The sequence below is a fragment of the Hyperoodon ampullatus genome (genome assembly GCF_949752795.1).
Source record: "Hyperoodon ampullatus genome assembly, chromosome: 10".
Classification (NCBI taxonomy): domain Eukaryota; kingdom Metazoa; phylum Chordata; class Mammalia; order Artiodactyla; family Ziphiidae; genus Hyperoodon; species Hyperoodon ampullatus.
In genome coordinates, this window is record NC_136923.1 from 65966351 (window position 1) to 65973731 (window position 7381).

A 7381-nucleotide genomic window follows, 5' to 3' on the forward strand; every position below is an offset into this window, starting at 1 on the left:
ACAAAGGATTCCGGCACCAAGAAGTTTGCAGCAACGAACCACACCCATTTTAGTATAAAAGAAGCCTGAATTCTAACTCTGGGAGAGTGGTTCTTTGGGACACTACTTCACGATCTTCTCAGTCTGCGGGCTTTCCGAATAAAGTCACCGTTCCATGCCCCAACAACTCGTCTCTCGATTTATTGGCCTGTCATGCAGTGAGCTTGGACTGGGTAACATATTTATAACCACATAGTTTTGATGGCTGTCCCGAGGCCCAAAGAGGAGGGTTACATCTATTTACTATCAGTATCAAGCTCCAAGCACCTAGGGCTGTGCTGGGTGCCCCGAGGCCTTGTCGTTCTGCCTGAGGCCCCATCACAGCTGTGGCTTTGAAGAGCACCTGGCTGGCCAACAGGTGTCTTGGGAGGCAGGGACAGAGGTCCCTCTGTCTTCAGCAAGAGAAAGAGTAACATGGCTTTCACCTAACTTGAGGCACAAGCAGAAGCACAAGGAGAGGTTGAGAAGAACAAGTGGAGCAGGGGAAACCCGAACCAGTGCCTCTGTCTAGGGCTCTCCTTTCCCCAGCACAGCATCTTCTGGATCAGCCTGTGGTTGCCCTTGTTCAGTGCCCACCTCTCTTCCCCCCACTGCAGGCTTGTCTGACTTGATGGTTCAGTAGTGAGGCTGTGGAGGCAGATAGACGTGGGTTGGAATATGGACTCGCTCATTCATTCATTCATTCATCCAGGACTATCTATACAATTTGTGGGGGCCCAATGGAAAATGAAAATGTGAAGCTCCTTATTAAAAAATTATGAAAAATTTCAAGACAGTAAGAGCATAGCATTAACCCGGGGACGGGGTGGGGGGGGGCTTGCCTTCAGATCACAAACCCACGAAGCCAGCCCTGAGCTCCTTCCCTGTGGTCGACGAAACAGGTGAGGGCCCTGATCCCACGGATTTTACATTTAAGTGGGAGGAAACAACCAAGCAAGCATACCATAACCATAACAATAATAATCATAATGCTTTATACGTATTCAGTCCTTTAGTAAATGAACAAGATAATTTCAGATGTGATAAGTGCCAGGGAGGGGTCAAGTCAGGGTGCTACATCCACAGTGATTGGGGTGGGGGTGGAGTCTGGGTGGCCTGGAGGGGCTTGTGTTTGAGAGAGATCTGAGTCACACGAGGGGCAAAAGCGACTTCCAGGTAGAGGGTCAGCAAAGGCAAAGGCCTTTGGAGCAGCCAAACTTGGGTGGGCTATTTAATCATTCTGAGCCTCAGCTTGTCATCTTAAAATGGGAATTATAATGATAAATTGACACGTACTGAGTGCTGTGTGCCTGGCACTGTTCTAAAGGCCTTCCTATTGACTCATTTGGTCCTCACAGTGGATCTCAGAGGAAAGTATCACTTTTATCCCCATTTTACAGAGTTGGAAACTGAGGCACAGAAAGGACAAGGACTTGACGAGGTCATCGGGTGGGTAAGTGGCAGAGCCTGGACCTGGACCCCAGCTGACTGACTCCAGAGCCTGTGCACTTACCCCTCCATCAGATGCCTCTTCAGGCCTCCGAGCAGCATTATCGTTGTGAACTGCATGCATGGTGTGTTTCTGTATTTTCCCAGTGGGCACTGGGGGCTTCTCTGGCCTTGTTTTACCTTGTCACCCCCGCCCCCCCATGCGTGTGGGTGATTGGAGCCAGAGTCTGGGCTCACTGGCTTATCAGTCACCGGGCGCCATTCTGTGCACATTAATAGGCGTTGCCTGGAATGTGGCTTGGCAGTGCCAGCCCCTCCGGGAGTTGATGACCATGTTAACACCCACCTGCTGACTGTCGCTCATTCCACACTGAATGCAGCCTCCCCTGGCTCCTTGAAAAACCCCAGCGGGGCTGCACCTCCGTATCCATTTAGGATGGGTATTTGGGCTTTATGGAGCCCTACTAGCTCTTTATAGAAGCCAGGCACCATCAGGGGGAGGAGAGCAGAGGGAGGGAGCGCTGCTTCAGTTTTTCAAATTATAATGATCCCAGTCATTGAAACACAGAATCGCACATTTAAATCGCTTGAAAGTAAAAATATCATTTTGTAATGCTGCTGTTAATAATGTAAACATTAAAAACGAATTAAATACTTAGCTGTATTGTGGGGCACGATTGCCTGATTTTTCTTCTTTCAGCTTCTTCAACTGGAGGAAATGATCGGCTGCAGTACCCAGATATGTTACCATTAAAAGTGGGTCTGGACTTGCACTGGAGGACCAAGTCATTTAATGCCCCTGGAAGGGTCATGCTGGCAGCAGATTGCTGCCTTTTTCTGGAGGTGAGCTTTTTTTCAAGATACGTACGTGTTGGAGGTGTGCTGGGAGATGCTGGAGTCTTAAATTTCAGCCTCATACATCCAGACCCCTCAGTTCTGTTGAGATATCTTGTCATCTGCCCCAGGGACCTGCCTCCCCACCTTCACTCTGCTCTCTACTCAATGCCACCTCAGAGAAGCTTTCCCTGGTCCCCAAAGTAGCAGCCCTATCAGTTTTTGTCCCCTTTTCCCTCCAAGCACTAGTCACTATTTGACAACAGTTCCTGGCAAACAGTCATCTCTCACCAAAGGAATCTGAAGAGAAAGGATGTTAGAATAAACCAAGGTCTCCTAGCCTACCTGTCCCCACCCCCTCTTTTTTTTTTTTTTTTACATCTTTATTGGAGTATAATTGCTTTACAGTGGTGTGTTAGTTTCTGCTTTATAACAAAGTGAATCAGTTATACATATACACATGTTCCCATATCTCTTCCCTCTTGCGTCTCCCTCCCTCCCACCCTCCCTATCCCACCCCTCTAGGTGGTCACAAAGCACCGAGCTGATCTCCCTGTGCTATGCGGCTGCTTCCAACTAGCTATCTATTTTACGTTTGGTAGTGCATATATGTCCATGCCACCCTCTCACTTTGTCACATCTTACCCTTCCCCCTCCCCATATCCTCAAGTCCATTCTCTAATAGGTCTGTCTTTATTCCCGTCTTACCCTTAAGTTCTTCATGACCTTTTTTTTTTTCTTAGATTCCATATATGTAAGGCCAGAAACTATCAAACTCTTAGAGGAAAACAGACGCAGAACACTCTATGACATAAAACACAGCAAGATCCTTTTTGACCCACCTCCTAAAGAAATGGAAATAAAAACAAAAATAAACAAATGGGACCTAATGAAACTTAAAAGCTTTTGCACAGCAAAGGAAACCATAAACAAGACCAAAAGACAACCCTCAGAATGGGAGAAAATATTTGCAAACAAAGCAACAGACAAAGGATTAATCTCCAAAATTTACAAGCAGCTCATGCAGCTCAATAACAGAAAAACAAACAACCCAATCCAAAAATGGGCAGAAGACCTAAATAGACATTTCTCCAAAGAAGATATGCAGACTGCCAACAAACACATGAAAGAATGCTCAACATCATTAATCATTAGAGAAATGCAAATCAAAACTACAATGAGATAACATCTCACACCGGTCAGAATGGCCATCATCAAAAAATCTAGAAACAATAAATGCTGGAGAGGGTGTGGAGAAAAGGGGAACACTCTTGCACTGCTGGTGGGAATGTAAATTGATACAGTCATTATGGAGAACAGTAAGGAGGTTCCTTAAAAAACTACAAATAAAACTAGCATATGACCCAGCAATCCCACTACTGGGCATATACCCTGAGAAAACCATAATTCAAAAAGAGTCATGTACCAAAATGTTCATTGAAGCTCTATTTACAATAGCCAGGAGATGGAAGCAACCTAAGTGTCCATCGACAGATGAATGGATAAAGAAGATGTGGCACATATATACAATGGAATATTACTCAGCCATAAAAAGAAACGAAGTTGAGTTATTTGTAGTGAGGTGGGTGGACCTAGAGTCTGTCATACAGAGTGAAGTAAGTCAGAAAGAGAAAAACAAATACCGTATGCTAACACATATATATGAAATCTAGCTATCTATTTTACATTTGGTAGTATATATAAGTCCATGCCACTCTTTCACTTCATCCCAGCTTACCCTTCCCCCTCCCTGTGTCCTCAAGTCCATTCTCTACGTCTGCGTCTTTTTTTTAATTAATTAATTAGTTAATTAAATTATGGCTGTGTTGGTTCTTTGTTGCTGCTCACAGGCTTTCTCTAGTTGCAGCGAGCAGGGGCTACTCTTCGTTGCAGTGCGCGGGCTTCTCGTTGCAGTGGCTCCTCTTGTTGTGGAGCACGGGCTCTAGGCACGCAGGCTTCAGTAGTTGTGGTTCATGGGCTTCAGTAGTTGTGGCTCGCAGGCTCTAGAGCACAGGCTCAGTAGTTGTGGCACATGGGCTCACGGGCTCTAGAGCACAGGCTCAGTAATTGTGGCTTAGTTGCTCCACGGCATGTGGGATCTTCCTGGACCAGGGCTCGAACCTGTGTCCCCCGCATTGGCAGGCAGATTCTTAACCACTGTGCCACTAGGGAAGTCCCTATGTCTGCGTCTTTATTCCTGTCCTGCCACTAGGTTCTTCAGAACCTTTTTTTTTTTTTTTTTTTTTAGATTCCATATATATGCGTTAGCATACGGTATTTGTTTTTCTCTTTCTGACTTACTTCACTCTGTATGACAGACTCTAGGTCCACCCACCTCACTACAAATAACTCAATTTCGTTTCTTTTTATGGCTGAGTAATATTCCATTGTATATAGGTGCCACATCTTCTTTATCCATTCATCTGTCGATGGACACTTAGGTTGCTTCCAAGTCTTGGCTATTGTAAATAGAGCTGCAATGAACATTCCCACCCCCTCTTTAGAGGTCTGAGGAAGAAAGGTGAAGGGCAAATCGGGGGCGGGTAGATTTCTGGAGTTTGTTCTAGGATGAGCTCTCAAACTTCCTGTCCCATCTCAGGGCAGCTTAGTGACAGGGGTTCTGAGCAATGCCTAATGGAAAGGAGCCAACCTGGGTGCAAGTCAGCCTGTCTGGCCAGCGCCTGACTTGGTGTCATCCCAGAGCTGCTTTCCTCCCTCCCTCCCTCCCCTCTGATTCTTGGCACCCACACTTTCACTTTTGTTCTTTCCCTCATCTTCTCTTTTATGTTTTGGCCACAGAGGATGCAGATTTAAATCAAAAGTCCAAAGTTTAGATCATTCTGAAGAGCTGCTGAGAGTGGTCTTGCCTTGCCATGTGTTTTATTAGACTGCTTCCTGCCCTTTCCAGCATGGTCTAAAAGGCTCCGTGCAGCTGGGAAGAGTGATGGGGCTGCCAGGGTGCTGCCCAGAGGCCCAGGCCTTCCTGATGACATTGCATTATGGAAAAGCTGTAATAACACGCTGCTTGTGAGCTTCCTCTTCAATCACACAGGCGATTCCAGAGGGACAGAGTTGGGGCTGGCTGACTGTCTCCCAGGCTGTCCTTGTCCCTGCGCCCCAGCCGGTGGGGGGGTTGTCAGGAGCAGCTGCTCCTCCCCATCATTTGTTTTGAGGACCGAGTCAGAGGTCCCATGGGACAGATGAGGAAACTGAGGTTGGGGAGAGGCTAAGTCAATCTGCCAGCACTCTGGGCACACTCATTGTGTGAGGACACGGCCTGGGGGAGGATCTGGGTCAGAACCCACAGTTCTGGTGCTGCCAGTCCCCTGCTAACCCCACACGCCCCCCACTTGCTCTTTATGTCTCTGTTTCTCCCCCCATAAGTCAGGTATCAATTTGACGTGAGGTTTATGGAGAAAGAGGTTACAGTAGAGACACACTAGGTTCTCATCAAACCCATTTCCTCATCCTGTGCACACAATTAAAGTAATCTCAGACCCCCCACTCCATCTGGGTAGGGCCACAGGATGGGATGTGAGGGCTGCCTTCTCCATGCTGTCTAAATTTCAGGACTGTGGTTGAAGATGGTGGTGTCACAGGATGGAAGGATCCTGGATCCCTGGATGACTGTGTGGCGCAGAGGCTCTCTGCCAACCCAAGTGCATCGAAATGTGAAGCCACTGATGTTTGGAGATTGTCTGCAAATAGTTATCCTCCTCTGACTACTACCTGTGTGCTTCTCAGTTCAAAAAAGAAGAGCGCTCCCCAGTCTGGGGAGGAGAGGTTCTTGCAGTGTTCCAGGTGAGAGCTAGCAGTAGAGGTGGAAGGCTCAGAGGCCCTTTCTAACTCTCACATTCTGGGGTTTCTCCATTTCCATCTTAATCTCCCTCGGTGCCCCGTACATCATCCTTCTGTGGTCAACACAGGCCACTCATTGTGCCCTGAGCAGAATGCTTGATTCCCCGTTCCTGTGGTTGTTGATCCTTTTCCTGGAACACCCGCTCTTCTTGATCACCTTTCAGACCTGCCTCCCTTTCAAGGCTCATCTTCACCTCTGTGATCACCCCATGTGGCAGGGAGTCCTCACTGCCTCTGCTCTCCTGTGTAGCACTCTGCACTGCTAAGCAAACGGCCTCCATCCCATTGAAGCACCCGTGATATTTTCACATGAGGGTCTTTACTCTCTCATTAAGTCATAAGGTTCTTAAGGATAACACCACAATCCTCACACTTCCTGGTTTCCTATAAGGCCCTGGCACTGTGCGGCATGTACCAGGCACTTGGAAAATATCTGCTGGGTGGATGAATGGAGGGAAGGAAGGACAGATGAATGAAATTGTGAACAAATGAATTAGATACTTGGCCAGATTTCCAAGGGTCTCCACCATCTGGGCTCACTCCATCTTTCTACTCACTTCTACTCTCAGCCACAAAACCCCCCCACTCTGACTGGGCTGGTCTGTCAACAGACTCACACGAGCCTGCTGGATTTTCCCCTCCTTCCACTCCCACCCCTCACCAATGCCCCAGCCCCTTCCCACTCCTGTCACCTTTCATGGCCCAGACGAAGTCTCACCTCCTCCAAGTTTCTGTGATGACTCAGCTCTCCGCAAACCTGTTCAACTTTATTACAGGATTGATCCTCTGTACCATGTGGATTAATCCGCTGTATCATTGGGTACTGTATGGTTTGTGGTCGGTTCATTTGTGGGTTTTTTTTGCCTCCTCAACTAGAATCTAAGCTCCCAAGAGCTGGATCATCCATAGCACTTAGCGAAGAGATCAGCAGGGAACAGCTGAGCAGGACAGGGATGCGCTTGCCGATTGCTGGATACCTGAGGCTCCCTCACCCTTTTGCCATTTTTCAGTAAACTCAGATTGGAGAGCAAACACATACACACCCATCACTTTCTCTTCTCTCTGAATCTTTCTGTTCTTCTCCCTCTACCCAGATTTGCAATACTTGGGTGGACTCATTCAGCCAAGTTGCTGAATCTGCAAAGCCTCACACAAGCTTCCAGACCACAGTTGCCCCTCTGAGTCCAGGAGTCTAGGAAGAATGGTCTAAAACGGTAGCCAA